Genomic DNA, 23,244 nt, shown 5'->3' with positions numbered 1-23,244 from the left:
TTTTTTTCACCGTTACCACTTCGACCTCGGGTAATGGCCTGCATCAAGCAGGAGCAAGCTTTGACTATTCTAATTGCTCCATCATGGCCTCAAAGGATGTTGTTTGCGGACCTGGTGGGGATGTCGTCATCTCCTCCATAGAGGTTACTTTGTTGCAGGAATTGGCTGGAACAGGGTCCCTTTGTTCATCAAAATCTGGATTCTCTGAGGCTGACTGCATGGGGATTGAACGCCTAGTCCTAGACAAGACAGGTTTTTCTGAGAGAGTGATTGATACTCTCATTCAAGCTAGAAAGCCGGTCACCCGTTGCACCTATCATAAGGTGTGGAGAACCTACTTATTCTGGTGTGAAGAACGTGGATTCCCCTAGTCTAAGGTCAAGGTATCCAGGATTCTTTCCTTTCTCCAGGACAGCTTGGGAGAAGGGACTTAATGCTAGTTCCTTAAAAGGACAGATTTTGGCGCTATCTGTGTTATTACACAAGAGGTTCGCTGAGCTTCCTGATATTCAGTCTTTTGTTCAGGCTCTATCCAGAATCAGACCTGTGTTTAGACATTCTGCTCCTTCTTGGAGTTTAAATTTGGTTCTTAAGGTTTTGCAGAGGGCTCCTTTTGAGCCCATGCATTTATTTGACATTAAATTACTGTCTTGGAAGGTTCTTTTTCTACTGGCTATTGCTTCGGCACGCAGAGTCTCTGAGATGGGGGCCTTGCAATATGAGCCTCCTTACCTAGATTTTCGTGCTGATAAGGCTGTTCTTCGCACTGGGTTGGATTTCCTCCCTAAGGTGGTGTCTGATCGCAACATCAATCAGGAGATTGTGGTTCCTTCCTTGTGTCCTAATTCTTCTTCTTCGAAGGAACGATTACTTCATAATTTGGATGTGGTTCGAGCTTTACAATTCTATCTTCACGCTACTAAGGATATTAGACAGACTTCAGCATTGTTTGTTGTCTATTCTGGGAACTGCAGAGGGCAGAAGGGTTCTGTCTTTTCTCTATCCTTTTGGTTAGCATATGAAACAGCAAGACATAAGCCTCCTCAGAGGATTACAGCTCATTCAACTAGAGCTGTGGTTTCTTCTTGGGCCTTCAAAAATGAGGCCTCTATGGAGCAGATTTGTAGGACGGCTACCTGGTCCTCCTTACATACTTTTTCAAAGTTTTACAAATTCTACGTGTTTGCTTCGGCTGAAGCAGCTTTTGGGGGAAAGGTTTTGCAGGCTGTGGTGCCCTCAGAATATGGTCCGCCTCTCTTTTTACCCTCCCGTTTTCATTCAGTGTCCTCTAGAGCTTGGGTATATGTTTCCCACAAGTAAAGAATAAAGCTGTGGACTCTCCTCATATTAAGATGGAAAACATAAATTATGCTAACCTGATAATTTCATTTCCATCTGTATGAGCAGAGCCTGCGGCCCCCGCCCATTTTCTCAGTTGGGCGGACCAACATTTTTGTTTGTTCTTCTGGCACCATTTATACCCTGATATTTCTCCTACTGTTCCTTGTTCCCTCGGCAGAATGACTGGGGGATGAGGGTAGTGGGGGAGGTATTTAAAAATTTGGCTGCTGTGTCTTTGCCTCCTCCTGGTGGCCAGGTTCTGTGTTCCCACAAGTAATGAATGAAGCCGTGGACTCTCCTCATACAGATGGAAATTAAATTATCAGTTAAGAATAATTTATGTTTTTAGTGTAAATTAAGGCTTTTACAAAATACAATCAATGCATTTTTGTTTTGTTTATATTATTGACCACGATCCCTTATATCTGCATCTCTCCATTGCATACAGAAATGTAGGTTGCAGTCTTCATTAAAATATTAATGAAAAAACATTGTTCTATATTTCAAATATTTATGTGATGATTCCCATGGTGCAGTTTATCATGTTTGCTAGCGATAATAACATAACAAATGTACTTTTTTACATTACATATAGTGGCTTATACTCAATATTTGGGTATTTCTGCAAAGAAATGTATTTTCTAAAATTGGTTGATCCCCCCCCCCCCAAAAAAAAAAAAAAAGAAGAGAGAGAGCGAGAGAGGAGAAAAGAACCTATATTTAAAAGCAGTAAGTATGAAGAAAGGGCTTCAACACAGGGGATTGATATGGTTTATTGGTTAAAGGGTTAATGTTAAAAAAAAAAAGAGTCAGTCTTATTATAATGTGTACCTTTTTAGCCAGGTAACCTTTATTAAAACTTTGCTCATTTCCATGACAGCTTGAAAGTTTAATTTGACTTACACATGTTATATTCTAATGTTACATTTGGATTTTGGAATATAACATAGAATACCAACATTTGATATTTAAATGTTAGCATTAGGAGCATTCAAATGTTAGCTTAAATATCCAGTGCACCATTCATTCTTCCATTTAAAAACATAAGACAAACATTCAATCATCTATCGCAGCAAACTGTTTCGAAAGTGTTTATTGTTCAGACATCTTACATCTCATTAGTTGATTATTTCTGTAAACTTTAAGTTCCCGTTCAAACTTTGCAACTAGTATGGCCAGACACAGGTTCTTCTATAACTATTTTAGTCATGTCCTTTACAATATTATCTCTAAGCTCATTCACAGTCTCGCTTCTTGGATGACACCTAATCATTCTGAACAAATGGTACTGTCACAGTTAGTTGAGATATTAGAATTGTAATAAATGTTAAACCTATTCTCTCAGTTTTAACATTTGTTTCATAATTTTAGGTAGCATTAATAGCTTTTTTATTCTTAAATATTATTACCTATCTGTTGGTTCTCGCTACAAATAATCTTGTCTGCTTTGTTTCCATTAACTTAATGGGACATGAAAACTAATTTTTTTTTTCATAATTCATATAGAACAATTTTCAATTTACTTTAACCATCATTTTTGCTTCATTCTCTTAGTATCCTTTAAAGGGACATAATATTCATTTGCTAAATCACTTGAAAGTGATGCAGCATAGCTATAACAAGCTTACAGGAATATATCACCTGAACATCTCTGTGTAAAAATTTGTATTTTACCTCACAATTTTCTCAGCTCAGTATTCTGTAAAAAGTTATCTTTCAGTTACTGCCCAGCTGCAGGTTTTAAAAAAATAAAAATAAAAAATAAGGAAGAAATGAACAGCAGCCAATCGGCATCAGCAGTACTGAGGCCATGAACTCTTTTACTGTGATCTCATGAGAGTTCACTTAAAGGGCCACTAAACCCAACATCTGTCTTTCATGATTCAGATAGAGAATACAAATTTAAACAATATTACAATTTACTTCTATTATTTATTTTGCTTAATTTTTTAGATATCCTTAGTTGAAGAAAAAGCAATGCACATGGGTGAGCCAATCACACGATGCTTCTATGTGCAGCAACCAATTAGCAGCTACTGAGCATATCTAGATATGCTTTTCAGCAAAGAATATCAAGAGAATAAAACAAATTAGAAAATAAAAGTAAACTAGAAAGATATTTAAAATTGCATTCTCTTTCTAAATCATGAAAGAAAAAATGTGGGTTTCATGTCCCTTTAACTCTCATGAGATTTCATAGTAAACTTCCTTAAACTGAATAGGGAAAAAACATAAGTGTGCATGAGGCTCGCTCCCTTGTCTGTCCTGGGACAGGCATACTGATTTGCTGCTTAAAGTCCTTTACAATGGGTTGTGAAAACTTAGGACATTTTGAGGTAAAATATCTTCCTTTTTTACATAGAGATGTTTAGGTGATATTTCTCAGCCAGTTTTTTACAGCTATGCTGCATCACTTTCAAGTGTTTAAACATTTAGGTATCATGGCCCTTTAATAAAGGAGCAGCAATGCTTTACTGGGAGATAGCTGAACACATCAGTAAGCCAACGATAATAGGTATATGTGTGCATGCCACCAATCATCAGCTAGCTCCCAGCTCATGAGCCTACCTAGGCATGATTTTCAACAAAGGATACCGAGAACAAACAATTTAGATAATAGAAGTAAATTGGAAAGTTGTTTAAAATGCTATGCTCTTTCTCAACCATGAAGGGACATTTTTAAGTGTATGTCCCTTTAATATATATGAATTGTTGTTGCATAGGTGTGAAATGTAGCACAGATGTTTTTATTGTGCAGATTACAGCTAATTGTATCTACATTTGGTGAAATTTGGTTTTGTGCTTCTACATCATTGGTGCAATATTTTTTATTTGTATTTGCTATTTCCTCTCTTAGTCCATTCTCCTTCCTTCTAGTAAATTAAACTTTTTTCCTTCCCCAAACTCTTACCACTTCATGTTGTTTCTCTATTCATAGCAATTTTTCCCCTCTCTCCACATATGTTTTTATATTCATTATTTTTTCATCTTTCCCTTTTTGTCATTCCCTCTTCTATCTCTGTGCTCCATTCTAATCAATTAGAATTCATATACAAAGAGGCCTATTTATGAAATGTCTGTCGGACCTGATCCGACAGTGCGGTTCAGGTCCGACAGACATTGCTGAATGCGGAGAGCAATACGCTCTCCGTATTCAGCATTGCACCAGCAGCTCTTGTGAGCTGCTGGTGCAACACCGCCCCCTGCAGACTCGCGGCCAATCAGCCGCCAGCAGGGGGGTGTTAATCAACCTGATTGTACCATAACTTGTGTTTCTGGCGAGCCTTCTGACGGGCCTGCAAGCTCCCAGCGGAGCTTGATAGATAGGCCCCAAAATGTATTGGATGGCTTTCCCCAAGATTTTTAAATCCAATCATATTCCAGTCTGTGAATATTTTCACATTACAAAGTTTGAATTATATTCTGGAGATATCAACGGGAAGCATACATATTTTTATTATAAATGGTTTCAAACCATCATGCACTTTAGGTAATATTGAATTAAATAGCTGTCATGTTTTACTTTTCCTTTGGCTAAGTGTCTTTGCTCACATGAAGGTCTATAAAAATCCATACAAAAGGCATTGTTTTTAATTTGTTGTTTTTTCAATTTTTTATGTTTTACAACATTTTTCTGACCTGATTCTATATAGAATCTAGAGCCTTTCCATTCTTCAGACTATTTTAAATGCTTTTGCCATATTCAGCCTCCCCACCTGTCACTGTTCCATTATGCTAGCCCCTAGAATGACTCTGAAACACTGAATAGCTATGTTTCCTTTTTATATTGCACCCCATGTAGAGCTCTTCAGAAAGGAAAGAAATAATGTCACCACAACTAAAGATGCCATTTAAGCCCAAGATACATTGTTTTCTTTTATGTTTTCTATTTTAAATTACATTAAGGGCCAGATTACAAGTGGAACAGTATTTACTGCTTTTGATAGAGCGCTAATTGCGTAATTGCTTAAAAGCGCTAAAAGAAGTAAACTTTTAGCGATCATTGCGTTGTGCTGGTATTTTGGAATGAAAGTAAAAATGTATCACTCTCACACTTATACACACTATAACACTTTATAAAAAATGAATATTGCATAAATATGGTTTTTCCTGTTTTTATCTACTTAATTGCAAAGGGTTCTAATACAATATGTATACATATGTATTTATGTCTATAAATACAAATATACACATATAAAAAACTAACTAACTATATATATATATATATATATATATATATATATATATATATATATATATATATATACTGTATATACACACAACCCAAATTCCGAAAAAGTTGGGACAGTATGGAAAATGCAAAAACAACCAAACAAAAAGAGTCATTTGAAAATCCAATTCACATTAGACTATATTGAAGAAGCATTATTAACACATTATTAACACATTATTTTGATGTTTTACTTTGTGAATTTAATGTATTTTTTAAAATATACACTCATATGTAATCTGATAACTGCAACACGTTCCAAAAAAAGTTGGGGCAAAGGCAATTTAGGACTAATAGCGATGTGACCAGTTGAAATAAGAAGTTGATGTGAAACAGGTCAATCGCGTAATCATAGTATATAAGGAGCCTTCAAAAAAAGGCCTAGTTTTTTAAGAGCAAGAACAGTCAAGGCTCACCAATCTGCCAACAGAAGCGTCAGCTCGACCTGCGTTTGATTGGAGCAGGTGTTTCTGTCTTTGTATTGGCCGGAGGGCAGGTCACATGAGCGTGATGTAGGGGTGACCGAAGAATGCAGTGGGGCCCGCTGGAGACGACTTGTGAGCTGTATAATTTGGAAGTGAGTAAGACGCTGTCTCTACTTCAATTACAGCACAAAGGTTTGACCGAATTGTGGATCTCTGTATATCATTTGGGAGGATTGTATCAACAGTTCGGTGAGTTACCCTTTTCCCCTCTTAAAGAGCCAACATCATATAACAGACACCTAGTGCTATGGCATTTTGAACTATGATTTATTATTTCTAAGTTACTGGGTTTCTTGTTTTCACTTTTATGACTTTGGGGATTAATAAATGTGAGATCCTGACTGCATTGTAATAGAGAAGAATGTTTGGAAGAGCTAGACCTCCCTTCCAAATAGGCCTCTGGAAAGTCTGCCTGGAGGTTCTGGGACTTTTGCCTCCCCAAATATAAGCCGCTATCATGCCCTGTAATTTATTTAGAATTGTTCTGGGGATATTAAGAGGGATACATCTAAAGAGATAAGTCAATTTGGGTAACAAGGACATTTTAATGGCCACAATTCTACCAGTCCATGACATCTCTTTGAATTCCCAAGAGGACAGTAACTTCCTATATTCTGGAAACCTATCTGTGAAGTTCTTAGATAACGTAACCAACGGGTCTGCAAAATCCTTGGTAGGTCCCAAGGATTTTGATGACTTGAGAGCTCCAAATGAACTTGTATTGGTGCTGGAGAATAGCCAGTTCTCTAGGGGGGATGTGAATATGTAAGGCTTCGGTTTTGGCTTCGGTTTTGGAGAGATTAAGTTTCTAATATGACAATGAGCTAAAGCGGTCACGTAGTTGAAAGACTGCTGAGACAGAAGTGGCTGGAGAAGTTAGTAGTAAAGTTATGTCATCTGCGTATAGCATGATTTTGTGGTGTGTATTTCCTAATTGAAAGCCCGAAATATTGGGGTTTAATCTGATTTCTTGTGCTATGGGTTTTATTATGAGGGCGAAAAGAAGTGGGGAGAACGGGCACTCCTGCCTAGTAACATAATTTATTTCAAAGGGGGCGAATTGAAAACCCTCTCCTGTTGGGGAGGAATAAAGAGCCTGGATAGCTGTTATAAATTGGTGGGGAAGGTTGAAGGCCCTCATAGTTTCCTAGAGATAGTCCCATCCCCCCTGTCAAAAGCTTTTTCAGCATTTAAGGACAGGGTGAGAAATGGGGTACCCCTGTCTGAAGTTGTCGAGAGAATATTCAAAATACATCTGGTGGCATCAGGGCCCTCTATATGTGGGATAAACCGTACCTGATTAGGATGAATTAGGGAGGTTATGATCTTAGAAAATCTGGTGGCCATAATTTTGGAATACAACTTCATGTCCAAGTTAATAAGGGAGATGGGACGGTAGCTGCTGCAAACCTCTGGGTCCTTCCCTGACTTCAAAATCATGACTAACATGGCCTCTAGAGACTCTGAACGGAAGGAGCCTTGAAGAATCATCTGCATAATATCAGGGCTACAAGGGGACTGTTAATTTTGTAAAAGCTGCCAGTAAACCCATCCGGACCTGTAGATTTACCCACTTTTAGGAGTTTGATGGACTTCTGTACTAAATTATGGAGTAACAGCCGTAATTTAGTGGTTAGGGCGGATATAGGAGCTCCCTATTTTTTGCGGGCTATCGCTTCTTTTTTAATAAAGTATCCCCTGAGGTAAGATTTCAGAGATACCCATAGAATCGTTGAAATGGAGATACTCTGATATAGTCTCCTGGAGTTCACGCTTGTTAACAGGACCAACCAGTCATTTAGGCGCCATGGAGAGGGAGTGAAGTCTGAGACATGCGGGCCTAGTGACAGTGATAGGGAGTCATGGTCTGACCATGAAATCGAGGTTTTCTGGTATAGGTAATGTGATCAAGAGCCCGGGAGCTTGTGAAAAAATAATCAATGTGTGTATGGGATTTGTGTGGACAAGAATAAAAGGTAAAGTTCCAATCATTAGGATGAAAAGCCTTCCAGGTATCATATAAGTCATACTGAGATATTAGTTTCCGGAATGCATTTTACCAGGAATGGGAGGATCTGTCCGATGATGAGACCTCTGGACCCAATCTATCACATTAGGGGTCCCAAAGTAAATTGAAGTCACCTCCCAATATCAGTTCTCCCTGTTTCACAGCCGACACCGATCGGAGTGGTGACCTATGAAATCAAATTTGATGTGAATTTGGGGCGTAAACATTCACCAAAGTCATTAGGGCTCCATTCAGTCTGCAGATCAGAATAATAAATTTAGCCTGAGGGTCACATTCTATGTAGATGGGTTCAAATTTAATATTTGCCTTAATAAATATGACTACACCTCGAATTTTGGATTGGAACGAGGCTTCAATGACTATGGTATATTTTTTATATGCTCGTTTTGTGTCTGGGGAAAGGAGCCAATGAGTCTCCTTTAGGAAAGCAACATCTACTCTAGCTTTCTGTAGAGAATGTAAAAGTAAGCTACACTTTGTGGGCGAATTAAGGCCCTGGGCATTCAATGTCATGAACCAGAGATGAGACTTCTCAAGGTATGGGGGGGGAAGGAGGGGGGGTAGAAAGTGGGGGATGTGGAGATAATAAGGTCAGTGATCTAATATGGGGTACCCTTATGTCTCGACACTTGTTTTATAGTGCAATGGATGGTGCAGTGGAAATAGTAATGTATTACTAAATGGAATCCTCAGCAGAAGAAAGCTGCTTTTAAGTAAAAAACAATTAGTATGTGGGGGCGGAGGGAAGGGAAAAAAGGAGAATACAGCGGCTTCAGGAGAAGCCAACAATTATAATGTTTAAGGCGTTTTCGAGAATCAGATTATAGTGCCTTGGGGATGTTAATAGTGAGAGAGTTGGGGTGCCGCCCCAGAGGGGGTAGACACCTTCCCCGAGTATGTGTGGAATTTGTAAAGCTGGGGTAGAGTGAGAACTGTATGGGGAACTGCAGGAACCGATGGGCTTCTGGATAATTTAGGACTAAGTGAAGGAGATTGAGTAGGGGCCAGTGTTGGTATTGTAGGGAGGTATTTTAAAATATAAGGAGAGCTGTGAATGTGGTGGTGTCTTGTAAATCACGTCCTAGAGTGAGTTGTCATAACCAGTCACCTAGGGTATGTCAGTATGGATATCCAAAGGGACAGCTGGGGAAAAACAAGGGGACTAAAAGACCTCAATGTCAGTTACAAGTAATGAATCTGGTAGGGGTGAAAAATTTCCGTCGGACTCCCAAAAGGAGTGATTGCGTTGTGTTTACAGAACTACGAGGTTGCTAATGTACAAAACTATGGGCTCTAGCTTCAAGCCATCAGCTCATAGCCTAGAGACACTTAACACCATCCAGCATAAGAGTTAACATACATAACCTTCTAGCCACAATATACAAAAATGAATAAGAAGTAGTAGATGCTATAAGGAATGGACCATAACACAAATATCTAATTCACATAAGTACAGATCATATGGAGCCTGTTTGTGGGAGGGAGTCGGAAATCATGAGGGGGACATGCAAATAGTGTCAGATCTAAACTGGGGGAAATGTGGGAAAGCATAACTGTTTTAAGTGTCCAATTGGTCAGATATCAGAGGTTCATGAGTCATTTCTAGGCTCTGGCCTGTCCTTCTTCTTGGGTTGTTATTGAGGCCTTTAAGGTAGAGGTTGCCATTCTGGAGCTGCAGTTTTGAGTTGTCTGGAGCTGTCAATCGGTTTATTGTTTTGTTCAGGAGAGGAAGACAGATCCAGAGACTCAAGGAGTTTTGTACCCTGTTCCATCGTGGAAATGATGTAGGAGTGGTCTTCATGCTGAAAGAAAATAATCACTGGGAATCGCCACCGATACTTGCATGACCTGCTGGAATGAGCACCTTCTTGCAAGCGTGTGTGGGGAGAGATCAGGCTAGATCTGTATTGCCTGATAGGGTTCCTTCAAATTTTTGTGAAGATAGGACGCCCATAGAAACTACTCTTTGAAGGTATAATAATGCAATCAGATGATGACATCTCTCAAGGTATCCAAGCTGGAATTCCTTGGACAGAGAGCTCTATGAGCCCTATCAATAAGGGGATCATGATCTTGCAGGAATCCCAAAAGCTCCTTGAATAGGCCCAGCAAGAAATTAGGTAGCTCAGTAGTACCCACATCCTCCGGTATTCCCTGAATTCTAATGTTTTTACGGCGTGCCCTGTCTTCAAGGTCAGCCAGTTTAGATTCTAGATCCGTTATCATCTCCGATAAGGATTGGGTATAGGATAGCAAGATCGCATGACCAACTGCAAGGTCCTCATGCTTTCTTTCAAGTGTTTCTGTACGTTTGCCCAATGAAGATATGTCCCTTTTGAGTTCTGTAACAGAGGTTTTATGGTCCTGCTTTAAGGAAGTGTAATGAATGTCCATTTTGTCAGATAAAGCTTTAATGGAGTGTGAGAATGCGTGCCTATCCGCAGAGTAGTATTCCAACTTATAGGTACCTTTAAATGAGGATATCGATTCCCTAGAATCTACATCAGATCCCTCCTGGCAGAATTTTACTGTTGAAGTGGTCTGATAAAGTCCTCTTAGGGTTGTCCGCCTGTTTCTGTTTTTTCTTTTGAGAATGCGCCATTTGGAATAATAGGGAGCTGTGTCAGTGAGGTAGATATGGTATCAGCTGCTTACAAATTCAAAAGAGATTGTAGATTAGATGAGTGGGGGAGAGTGTACCCGGCACCCCGTGCTTATGGAGCCTACTCCAGCATAATTAAACTTTCAATGTATGCCAGATAAGGGAGAGGGTAATGGCAGGGCCAGTGACCTAGTAAAAAGTGGTTAGACCTCCTCTCCTGGTTCTCCCTTAGAGCGATGTGGGGGAAGGTATGGGGGTATGACCTGCAGGCATGTGTGCCAGCGGGAAAGGGAGGAGAGGAGTCAATTAGTAAAGTCCATATGCCTGGTATACAATATGATGGTTAGTAGAAAGGTTTTCACCTGCTTCAGTATAAGTGTGATTGATATTGTTCCTTGTCCACTGGCAAAAAGAGCCCAGTAGATAGGTTTATTTACAGTAGGCCCCCTGTGTCCCTTAACTTGTTGAATACAGCTGTCAGGCAAAAGGCATGTACTCGGGTGCTGTAGCTGAAAGTGTTAAATTCACCTCTCAGTTGAAAGTCCTGCAGTTACTGCAGACCCCTAAAGTGACAGGCAGGGGCTAGGATTTAGGTTAATATTCTTTATATCCAGGCATGGGAAGGTTAAAGAAGGAGTATGAGAGAGTCCCCTGTAGTTCATGGATAACCACCCTACCCCCTTGCCAGAATGTTTATATGGAATCCCAGATGCCCAAAGAGTGTGTGATGCTGGAAGCCTGGTGCGGGTGTGAGCGAGAGGTGTTGTGCACTTACTCAGTGGATCAAGATGGCAGTTCATGCCAGAAGCAGAGAGACCTCTCCCGCAGGCACCAGGAGTGTCAGGATCTCTCTTCAAAGGACTCCACATGGCCAAGGGGTCCCCCTGTTAAGTGTGAGGCTGGAGCTTGAGCTTCCAAGGTGGCTGAAGCGGAGGCAACCTGCAGCAGTGTTTGTGATGACACACAGGCTGTGTGCTGATTAGGGTACCTCCCACTCCTCTGGTCTCCGTGTTCTCAGCAAAACCTATAGGCAGGCAAAATGGAAGGTCAGTCTCCTCCAGGTCCTCTGCTTCTCAGTGCTGTCGGCGAGAGCTCCAGAATCACTGCGGGGAGGAATGGCTTGCCGACTACAGGGCCTCAGTGAGAGGGTGTTTGAGAGATCCCTCCAGGGAAATCAATGGGCTCCTGGGTAAAATCCATATCGCTGGAGTAAAAAACTGTAGTTGTCCTCCTAGGCACCACAATTTAAGGATATATCTTATAGATAGGAGAGTGGTATAGATTGAAATAGTTTACTTTGGTAGCAGAGCTACAGACAAACACATCTGCTCACTCTGCTAGTTAGCTCCGCCCCAGGCACATGTGAAAGACAAAATGTAAGGCAGAAAGACCCACGAACAAATAACAAATAATAGCAGCTGCAGTAAAGGCCTGGCACAGCATCACAAAGGAGGAAACCCAGCATTTGGTGATGTCCATGCGTTCCAGACATTAAGCAATCATTGCCTGCAAAGGTTTCTCAAAAAAGTATTAAAATTTACATTTTATTTATGATTGTGTTAATTTGTCCAGTTACATTTGAGCCCCTGAAATGAGGGGAATGTGTATGAAAATTGTTGAAATATTTTTGTTCAACCTCTTGAATTAAAGATGCAAACCTACACTTCAATTACATATCGGTTATTTAATTTCAAATCCATTGTGGTGGCATTCAGAGCCAGTTTTAGTTATGGTATAATGACCATATATAATTATTTATCAGTCTCTTTATTAGAATACAACTAGAAAATGCAGGATATTTGTATACAGTATTAAAAGAAAGAACAAAACAACAGAAAAAGCTTATGTAGGCTAAAGTGGAAAGTATTTAGTGTGACCTTCCCTTACACTTGAGCAATAGCAGGAACCTGGGTCTCATAAACCTAAATGGAATGGCACCCTAATTAATGTCATTGCTAATACCTGTATTTGTCCTACTATTTCATGTCAAAATGCTGTGAAAAAGGTCTATTACACCAGATTTGTGCAAGATATGCTTAAAGGGACACTGTCTGTAACCAAAAATAAACTTAGCATAAATCAATTAAAAGATTTGAAAAAATACACTTTTCAAATCACTTTAATTTTCAAATATTTACAGTTTTGCCGCTATTATATTTAATTTTTTAAATATTTTCCAAACCCACTCAGTGGGTACTGTTGCTGGGTGTGCAATCCGGACGGAGAACCGAGGTTGGAATATGGCGGCACCTATCCGCAATGCGCATGTGCAGACTTGCGGAACGTCATTAAAGACGTCTATGCCTGGATAAAATAGGCTTCATAAGCAGATGCGTGAGCTCAAGGGCGTAATCTGCATGCACAAGCCAACAATTGCATATTAATAATATGCAACTAGATGGCCGCTGATTGGAGGAAGCAATGAACGATTGCACAGCCCATTACGTCATGACGAAAAATATAAAAACATTTTTTAATATGACAAACGGATCGTTTCACATTGAATGTAAGTGCATTTTGTTAGTCTCATATTAAAAAATGTTTTTATATAATCGTTGTACATACAAAAAAACTTTTAACAGTAATCCTTTAAGCATTACATACACATGTGGCATGAGTTTAATTAATTGGAAGCTTGTTAATAAGACCAACTTTCAATCACATAATTTCATTCAAAATGCCAAAGATTACAGAATTTGACAGACATGGAATCATACTTTAGCATCAGCAAGGCTACTCGCAAAGGGATATCAGCAAACACGATTCTCAAGATATGGTATTCAAGCTGTTTGAAATTTGAAAAATCAGGAGAGATCATGGACAAAAAAGAACTGGAAGGCCGAGAAAACTTTAAAAATCTGATGTGAAGTTTCTTAGAGTTTCTTATTTGAGAGACAGGAAGAATTCCTGCAAGGAACTGGCTCAGCATTTGGCAGCTTCATCTGGATGACAAGTTGACCCTCCTACAGTCCAAAGAAGCTTGATCAGGAATGGTCTTTATGGAAGGGTAGCAGCCAAGAAACCACTTTTTTAGAAGGGGAACATACTGAAAAGGCTAGGATATGCTAAAGCTTGCAGAGATTGGAATGAAGATCAGTGGAAAATAGTATTATGGATTGACAATTCCACTTCTCACATTTTTGGGTCCAGTCATCAACAATTTGTGAGAAGAAGAGTTGGAGAGAGATGGAAGAATGAGTGCTTGTGGCCTTCAGTGAAACATGGTGGAGGGTATGTCCTGGTTGGAGGCTGCATTTCTGCCAGTGGTGTTGGCGATATTGGCCGAATTGATGTTATCGTGAATGCTGAAAAGTACAGACAGGTTTCAATTCATCATGCAATTCCTTCTGGAAAGCACCTGATTGGGAAAGGTTTTATTTTGCAGCAGGATAACGATCCCAAGCACACTGCTATGGCAGTGAACTAAAATTTGGAGAGAAAAACAGCTGATAAAACACTGACAGTCATGCACTGGCCTCCACGGAGGCCAGATTTGAATATTATAGAGGAAGTATGGGATCACCTGGAAAGAGAATTAAATAAAATACAACCTAAATGCTAAAAGAAGCCTGGTATAATATACCAGAAGATTACTTCAGGACAGTCTCCCCAAAAGAGGTCAAGATGAACTTAGTGCCAAGGGAGGTCCCACTAAATAATGACTTTTGCCTTTTGAAGTTATTTTGTTCTTAAAATTGAGTTTTTTTTATATTGTGTGCACATAATTCCTGTATTTTCTGTTTGTATCTTAATAAAGAGACCGAAAAATAAATATGGATAGTCATTAAAACTAAACAACAAATCTAATGGTGGCCTTAGACTTGCACAGTACTGTATATATATATATATATATGGAGTGTAATACTTTATTTTAATATGTTCTACATGTGTTTTGTTATATTTTTATAGCCCTAACACTTTACTTCAGGTTTAAAAGTGGTGCTAACATTTTTAGCGGTTATATGTTGTGCTCAGGTGGAACACATATCTTACTTTCAACTTGTAATATTAGCAAAGCCATGCTATACATTAAAGCACTTTCGCCTAGATTTAGAGTTTTGCGTTAGAAGGGATGCGTTAGCTACGCGTGTTTTTTTCCCCCCGCACCTTTTAAATAACGCTGGTATTTAGAGTTCTCTGAAGGGCTGCGTTAGGCTCCAAAAAGGGAGCGTACAGGCATATTTACCGCCACTTCAACTCTCAATACCAGCGTTGCTTAAGGTAGCGGCTAGCTTGAAAAACGTGCTTGTGCACGATTCCCCCATAGGAAACAATGGGGCAGTTTTGGCTGAAAAAAAAACTAACACCTGCAAAAAAGCAGCGTTCAGCTCCTAACGCAGCCCCATTGTTTCCTATGGGGAAACAGTTTCTAAGTATGCACCTAACACTCTAACATGAACCCCCGAGTCTAAACACCCCTAACCTTACACTTATTAACCCCTAATCTGCCACCCCCGCTATCGCTGACCCCTGCATATTATTATTAACCCCTAATCTGCCGCTCCGGACACCGCCGCAACCTACATTATCCCTATGTACGCCTAATCTGCTGCCCACAACATCGCCGACACATATATTATATTTATTAACCCTTAATCTGCCACCCCCAACGTCGCCGCTACCTTACCTACACTTATTAACCCCTAATCTGCCGACCGGACCTCGCCGCTACTCTAATAAATATATTAACCCCTAAAGCTAAGTCTAACCCTAACCCTAACACCCCCCTAAGTTAAATATAATTTTATTCTCACGAAATAAATTATTTCTTATTAAAAAAATTAATCTTATTTAAAGCTAAATACTAACCTGTAAAATAAACCCTAAGGCCTAGATTTGGAGTTTGGCGTTAGCCGTGAAAACCAGCGTTAGAGGCTCCTAACGCTGGTTTTAGGCTAACTCCGGTATTTGGAGTCACTCAAAAAAGGGTCTAACGCTCACTTTTCAGCCGCAACTTTTCCATACCGCAGATCCCCTTACGTCAATTGCGTATCCTATCTTTTCAATGGGATCTTTCTAACTCCGGTATTTAGAGTCGTGTCTGAAGTGAGCGTTAGAACTCTAACGACAAAACTCCAGCCGCAGGAAAAAAGTCAGTAGTTAAGAGCTTTCTGGGCTAACGCCGGTTTATAAAGCTCTTAACTACTGTACTCTAAAGTACACTAACACCCATAAACTACCTATGTACCCCTAAACCGAGGTCCCCCCACATCGCCGCAACTCGATTAATTTTTTTTAACCCCTAATCTGCCGACCGCCAACTACGTTATCCTTATGTACCCCTAATCTGCTGCCCCTAACACCGCCGACCCCTATATTATATTTATTAACCCCTAATCTGCCCCCCACAACATCGCCGCCAGCTACCTACACTTATTAACCCCTAATCTGCCGACCGCAAAGCGCCGCCACCTACGTTATCCTTATGTACCCCTAATCTGCTGCCCCTAACACCGCCGACCCCTATATTATATTTATTAACCCCTAATCTGCCCCCCTCAACGTCGCCTCCACCTGCCTACACTTATTAACCCCTAATCTGCCGAGTGGACCGCACCGCTACTATAATAAAGTTATTAACCCCTAATCCGCCTCACTAACCCTATCATAAATAGTATTAACCCCTAATCTGCCCTCCCTAACATCGCCGACACCTAACTTCAATTATTAACCCCTAATCTGCCGACCGGAGCTTACCGCTATTCTAATAAATGTATTAACCCCTAAAGCTAAGTCTAACCCTAACACTAACACCCCCCTAAATTAAATATAATTTGAATCTAACAAAATTAATTAACTCTTATTAAATAAATTATTCCTATTTAAAGCTAAATACTTACCTGTAAAATAAATCCTAATATAGCTACAATATAAATTATAATTACATTGTAGCTATTTTAGGATTAATATTTATTTTACAGGCAACTTTATAATTATTTTAACCAGGTACAATAGCTATTAAATAGTTAAGAACTATTTAATAGTTACCTAGTTAAAATAATTACAAAATTACCTGTAAAATAAATCCTAACCTAAGTTACAATTAAACCTAACACTATACTATCATTAAATTAATTAAATAAAATACCTACAATTACCTACAATTAAACCTAACACTACACTATCAATACATTAATTAAATACAATATCTACAAATAACTACAATGAAATAAACTAACTAAAGTACAAAAAATAAAAAAGAACTAAGTTACAAAAAATAAAAAAATATCTACAAACATAAGAAAAATATTACAACAATTTTAAACTAATTACACCTACTCTAAGCCCCCTAATAAAACAACAAAGCCCCCCAAAATAAAAAATGCCCTACCCTATTCTAAATTACTAAAGTTAAAAGCTCTTTTACCTTACCAGCCCTGAACAGGGCCATTTGCGGGGCATGCCCCAAGAAGTTCAGCTCTTTTGCCTGTAAAAAAAACATACAATACCCCCCCCCCCAACATTACAACCCACCACCCACATACCCCTAATCTAACCCAAACCCCCCTTAAATAAACCTAACACTAAGCCCCTGAAGATCTTCCTACCTTATCTTCACCATACCAGGTTCACCGATCCGTCCTGAAGAGCTCCTCCGATGTCCTGATCCAAGCCCAAGCGGGGGGGCTGAAGATGTCCATGATCCGGTAGAAGCCTTCATCCAAGCGGGGCAGAAGAGGTCTTCCATCCGATTGAAGTCTTCATCCAAGCGGGGCAGAAGAGGTCTTCCATCCGATTGAAGTCTTCATCCAGGCGGCATCTTCTATCGACATCCATCTGGAGCGGAGCGGCAGCATCCTGAAGACCTCCGACGCGGAACATCCATCCTGTCCGACGACTGAACGACGAATGACGGTTCCTTTAAATGACATCATCCAAGATGGCGTCCCTCGAATTCCGATTGGCTGATAGGATTCTATCAGCCAATCGGAATTAAGGTAGGAAAAATCTGATTGGCTGATTGAATCAGCCAATCAGATTTAGCTCGCATTCTATTGGCTGATTGGAACAGCCAATAGAATGCGAGCTCAATCTGATTGGCTGATTGGACCAGCCAATCGGATTGAACTTGATTCTGATTGGCTGATTCCATCAGCCAATCAGAATATTCCTACCTTAATTCCGATTGGCTGATAGAATCCTATCAGCCAATCGAAATTCGAGGGACGCCATCTTGGATGACGTCATTTAAAGGAACCATCATTCGTCGTTCAGTCGTCGGCCAGGATGGATGTTCCGCGTCGGAGGTCTTCAGGATGCTGCCGCTCCGCTCCAGATGGATGTCGATAGAAGATGCCGCGTGGATGAAGACTTCAATCGGATGGAAGACCTCTTCTGTCCCGCTTGGATGAAGACTTCAATCGGATGGAAGACCTCTTCTGCCCCGCTTGGATGAAGACTTCTACCGGATCATGGACATCTTCAGCCCCCCGCTTGGGCTTGGATCAGGACATCGGAGGAGCTCTTCAGGACGGATCGGTGAACCTGGTATGGTGAAGATAAGGTAGGAAGATCTTCAGGGGCTTAGTGTTAGGTTTATTTAAGGGGGTTTGGGTTAGATTAGGGGTATGTGGGTGGTGGGTTGTAATGTTGGGGGGGGGGGTATTGTATGTTTTTTTTACAGGCAAAAGAGCTGAACTTCTTGGGGCCTTCCCCCGCAAAGGGCCCTGTTCAGGGCTGGTAAGGTAAAAGAGCTTTTAATTTTAGTAATTTAGAATAGGGTAGGGCATTTTTTATTTTGGGGGGCTTTGTTGTTTTATTAGGGGGCTTAGAGTAGGTGTAATTAGTTTAAAATTGTTGTAATATTTTTCTAATGTTTGTAAATATTTTTTTATTTTTTGTAACTTAGTTCTTTTTTATTTTTTGTACTTTAGTTAGTTTATTTCATTGTAGTTATTTGTAGATATTGTATTTAATTAATGTATTGATAGTGTAGTGTTAGGTTTAATTGTAGGTAATTGTAGGTATTTTATTTAATTAATTTAATGATAATATAGTGTTAGGTTTAATTGTAACTTAGGTTAGGATTTATTTTACAGGTAATTTTGTAATTATTTTAACTAGGTAACTATTAAATAGTTCTTAACTATTTAATAGCTATTGTACATGGTTAAAATAATTACAAAGTTGCCTGTAAAATTAATATTAATCCTAAAATAGCTACAATGTAATTATAATTTATATTGTAGCTATATTAGGATTTATTTTACAGGTAAGTATTTAGCTTTAAATAGGAATAATTTATTTGATAAGAGTTAATTAATTTCGTTAGATTAAAATTATATTTAATTTAGGGGGGTGTTAGTGTTAGGGTTAGACTTAGCTTTAGGGGTTAATACATTTATTAGAATAGCGGTGAGCTCCGGTCGGCAGATTAGGGGTTAATAATTGAAGTTAGGTGTCGGCGATGTTAGGGAGGGCAGATTAGGGGTTAATACTATTTATTATAGGGTTAGTGAGGCGGATTAGGGGTTAATAACTTTATTATAGTAGCGCTCAGGTCCGCTCGGCAGATTAGGGGTTAATAAGTGTAGGCAGGTGGAGGCGACGTTGTGGGGGGCAGATTAGGGGTTAATAAATATAATATAGGGGTCGGCGATGTTAGGGCAGCAGATTAGGGGTACATAGGGATAATGTAAGTAGCGGCGGTTTACGGAGCGGCAGATTAGGGGTTAATAATAATATGCAGGGGTCAGCGATAGCGGGGGCGGCAGATTAGGGGTTAATAAGTGTAAGGTTAGGGGTGTTTAGACTCGGGGGTACATGTTAGAGTGTTAGGTGCAGACGTAGGAAGTGTTTCCGCATAGCAAACAATGGGGCTGCGTTAGGAGCTGAACGCGGCTTTTTTGCAGGTGTTAGGTTTTTTTTCAGCTCAAACAGCCCCATTGTTTTCTATGGGGGAATCGTGCACGAGCACGTTTTTGAGGATGGCCGCTTGCGTAAGCAACTCTGGTATCGAGAGTTGAAGCTGCGTTAAAAATGCTCTACGCTCCTTTTTTGGAGCCTAACGCAGCCTTTATGTGGACTCTCAATATCAGAGTTATTTTTATGGTGCGGCCAGAAAAAAGCCGGCGTTAGCTACGCGGGTCCTTACCGACAAAACTCTAAATCTAGCCGTATTATAGCTATAATATAAATAATAATTACATTGTAGCTATTTTAGGATTTATATTTATTTTACAGGCAACTTTATATTTATTTTAACCAGGTACAATAGCTATTAAATAGTTATTTACTATTTAATAGCTACCTAGTTAAAATAATTACAAAATTACCTGTAAAATAAATCCTAACCTAAGTTACAATTAAACCTAACACTACACTATCAATAAATTAATTATCTAAACTACCTACAATTACCTACAATTAAATCAACTAAACTAAATTACAAAAAAAACAAACACTAAATTACAAAAAATAAAAAAAGATTACAAGAATTTTAAACTAATTACACCTACTCTAAGTACCCTAAAAAAATAACAAAGCCCCCCAAAATAAAAAAAATGCCCTACCCCTATTCTAAAATAAAAAGTTAACAGCTCTATTACCTTACCAGCCCTTAAAATGGCTTTTTGCGGGGCATGCCCCAAAGAAATCAGCTCTTTTGCTTGTAAAAAAAAACCCACCACTCACATACCCCTAATGTAACCCACCCAAACCCCCCTTAAAAAACCTAACACTAAGCCCCTGAAGATCTTCCTACCTTATCTTCACCATGCCAGGTTCACCGATCCGTCCTCCGAAGTCTTGATTCAAGCCTCTGAAGTCTTCATCCAAGCCCAAGCGGGGGCTGGAGATCCATAATCCGGCTGAAGTCTTCTATCAAGCTGAAGAGGTCCAGAAGAGGCTCCAAAGTCTTCATCCTATCTGGGAAGAAGAGGAGATCCGGACCGGCAACCATCTTGATCCAAGCGGCATCTTCTATCTTCATCCGATGATGAACGGCTCCATCTTGAAGACCTCCAGCGCGGATCCATCTTCTTCTTCTGACGTCCAACTGAAGAATGAAGTTTCCTTTAAGGGACGTCATTCAAGATGGCGTCCCTCGAATTCCGATTGGCTGATAGGATTCTATCAGCCAATCGGAATTAAGGTAGGAAAATTCTGATTGGCTGATGGAATTAGCCAATCAGATTCAAGTTCAATCCGATTGGCTGATTGGATCAGCCAATCAGATTGAGCTCGCATTCTATTGGCTGATCAGAACAGCTTTAGGGGTTAATACATTTATTATAGTAGCGGTGAGCCGGGTACCATCCGATCCGTCCAGAAGAGGGTCCGAAGTCTTCATCCTATCCGGCCAGAAGAGGTCCTCCAGAGGGTCCGAAGTCTTCATTAGGGGTTTATAGGGATAATGTAGGTGGCGGTGGTGTCCGGTCGGCAGATTAGGGGTTAAAAAATTTTATTAGAGTGGCGGCGATGTGGGGGGACCTTGGTTTAGGGGTACATAGGTAGTTTATGGGTGTTAGTGTACTTTAGAGCACAGTAGTTAAGAGCTTTATAAACCGGCGTTAGCCCATAAAGCTTTTAACTCCTGACTTTTTTCTGCAGCTGGAGTCTTGTCGGTAGACGCTCTACCGCTCACTTCAGCCAAGACTTTAAATACCAGCGTTAGGAAGATCCCATTGAAAAGATAGGATACGCAATTGGCGTAAGGGGATCTGCAGTATGGAAAAGTCGCGGCTGGAAAGTGAGCGTTAGACCCTTTCCTGACTGACTCTAAATACCAGCGGGCGGTAAAAAGCAGCGTTAGGGCCCCTTAAAGCTGGTTTTGACGGCTAATGCAGAACTCTAAATCTAGGCTATTGTGTGCTAAAGGTATTTTGGCTGTGCTAAACCTGCTCTGGTTATCTTTTAATACCAGAATAAGGGCTAAACTTAGTGCGGTCTTGCAATATTGAGAGCGCACCTTGCTATCAACAATAGCGCTCCAGTTGTAATCTAGGCCAGAGTTAGATTGACATTGTTTTCTATAAATGATGATGTTTGGAAAATGGTGAAATGTTGTTTGTGGCAAAATTGTAAAGGCAGCATTTTAAATATTTTTGTAATTTATGCTTTGCTAGTTGGTTTTGTGTATGTTGTAATCTAGTAATATATTTATATATACAGTAAACGTGTGCATTCGCTTTCAGAAGAATCAAAGAAAAATTATTTTCATTGTTTAATCAAAAATTAAACCAACAGAAAATGAAAAAAACACACTTTATTTTCTTTTAAACTTTTCATGTTTTATTTTCTGTAGGTGTATGATGTTTTTCTGATGCAAGCAGGCATTATCCAATGTCTGCAAACCAGGAAGGAGCAGCAGAATAGATTGTCAGTTTCTTTCACTCTGTCATTGGAAGCCTGTGACATGTTCTAGCCAACCAGCATTCTCAGGTGGAGGGAGGGAAGTGAAAGGACAATTTTACACTTATTGCAAACTTTTTAGAAGCTCAGATCTATGTTAATCTTCACTGTCATCCGCTCCCCGACATCGCCGTCACTATAATAAAGTTATTAACCCCTATTCCCCAGCACCCCAACATCGCCCACACTATAATAAAGATATTAACCCCTATTCCACCACTCCCCGACATTGCCGCAACTAAATAAAGTTATTAACCCCTAAACCTCTGGCCTCCCACATCACTGCCACTAAATAAACCTATTAACCCTTAAACCGCCAGCCCCCCTCATCACAAAAAAACTAAATTAAACTATTAACCGCTAAACCTAACAACCACCTAACTTTATATTAAAATTGCAATATCCCTATCTTAAAATAAATAAAAACTTACCTGTGAAATTAAAAAAAACTAAGTTTAAACTATATATTAAACTAACATTACTATTATACTAAGGGTTAATAACTTTATTTAGTGGCGGCAATGTCGGGGAGCGGCGGAATAGGGGTTAATAACTTTATTATATTGTGGGCGATGTTGGAGTGCGGAGGAATAAGGTTTGCTAACTTTATTATAGTGGCGGTATTGTCGGGGAGCAGCAGAATAGGGGTTAATAACTTTATTTAGGTGGTGGCGATGTCGGGAGCAGCAGATTAGGGGTTCATAACTTTATTTAGGTGTCGGCGATGTTGGGGGCAGCAGATTAGGGGTGTTTAGACTTCGGGTTTATGTTAGGGTGTTAGGTTTAAACGTAACTTTTTTTCCCATAGTCATCAATAGGGATGCGTTACAAAGATCGCCATTCCGCGCTTATCTTATTTCTCTGAGTTAAAAATCAAGTTGTTTGTTTAAAATGTTTTAAAAAGTTAGTTGTTTTTAATTTAAAAATGTATTAACCCTTTTGTTGCAAAGCAAAGCTGGCTTTGCACTTAATACCCAAATATTTTCTTTTATGATTCAGAGCAAGAGCACACAGTTGTAAGCAACTTTTCATTTTATTTATCTTACCAATTGTGCTTTATTATCTTGGTATCCTTTGTTGAAGGTGCAGCAATGCACTACTTGGAGGGAGCTAGCTGAACACACTGTTAAGCCAATGAGCAGAGGCATAAATGTGCTGCCACCAATCACCCTCTAGTTCCCTTCCTGTTTTTGAGCCTCAGTCT

This window comes from Bombina bombina, chromosome 6 (assembly GCF_027579735.1).
Source record: "Bombina bombina isolate aBomBom1 chromosome 6, aBomBom1.pri, whole genome shotgun sequence".
NCBI lineage: Eukaryota > Metazoa > Chordata > Amphibia > Anura > Bombinatoridae > Bombina > Bombina bombina.
The sequence above is the reverse complement of the archived record's forward strand: the minus strand, read 5'-3'. Positions refer to the sequence as shown.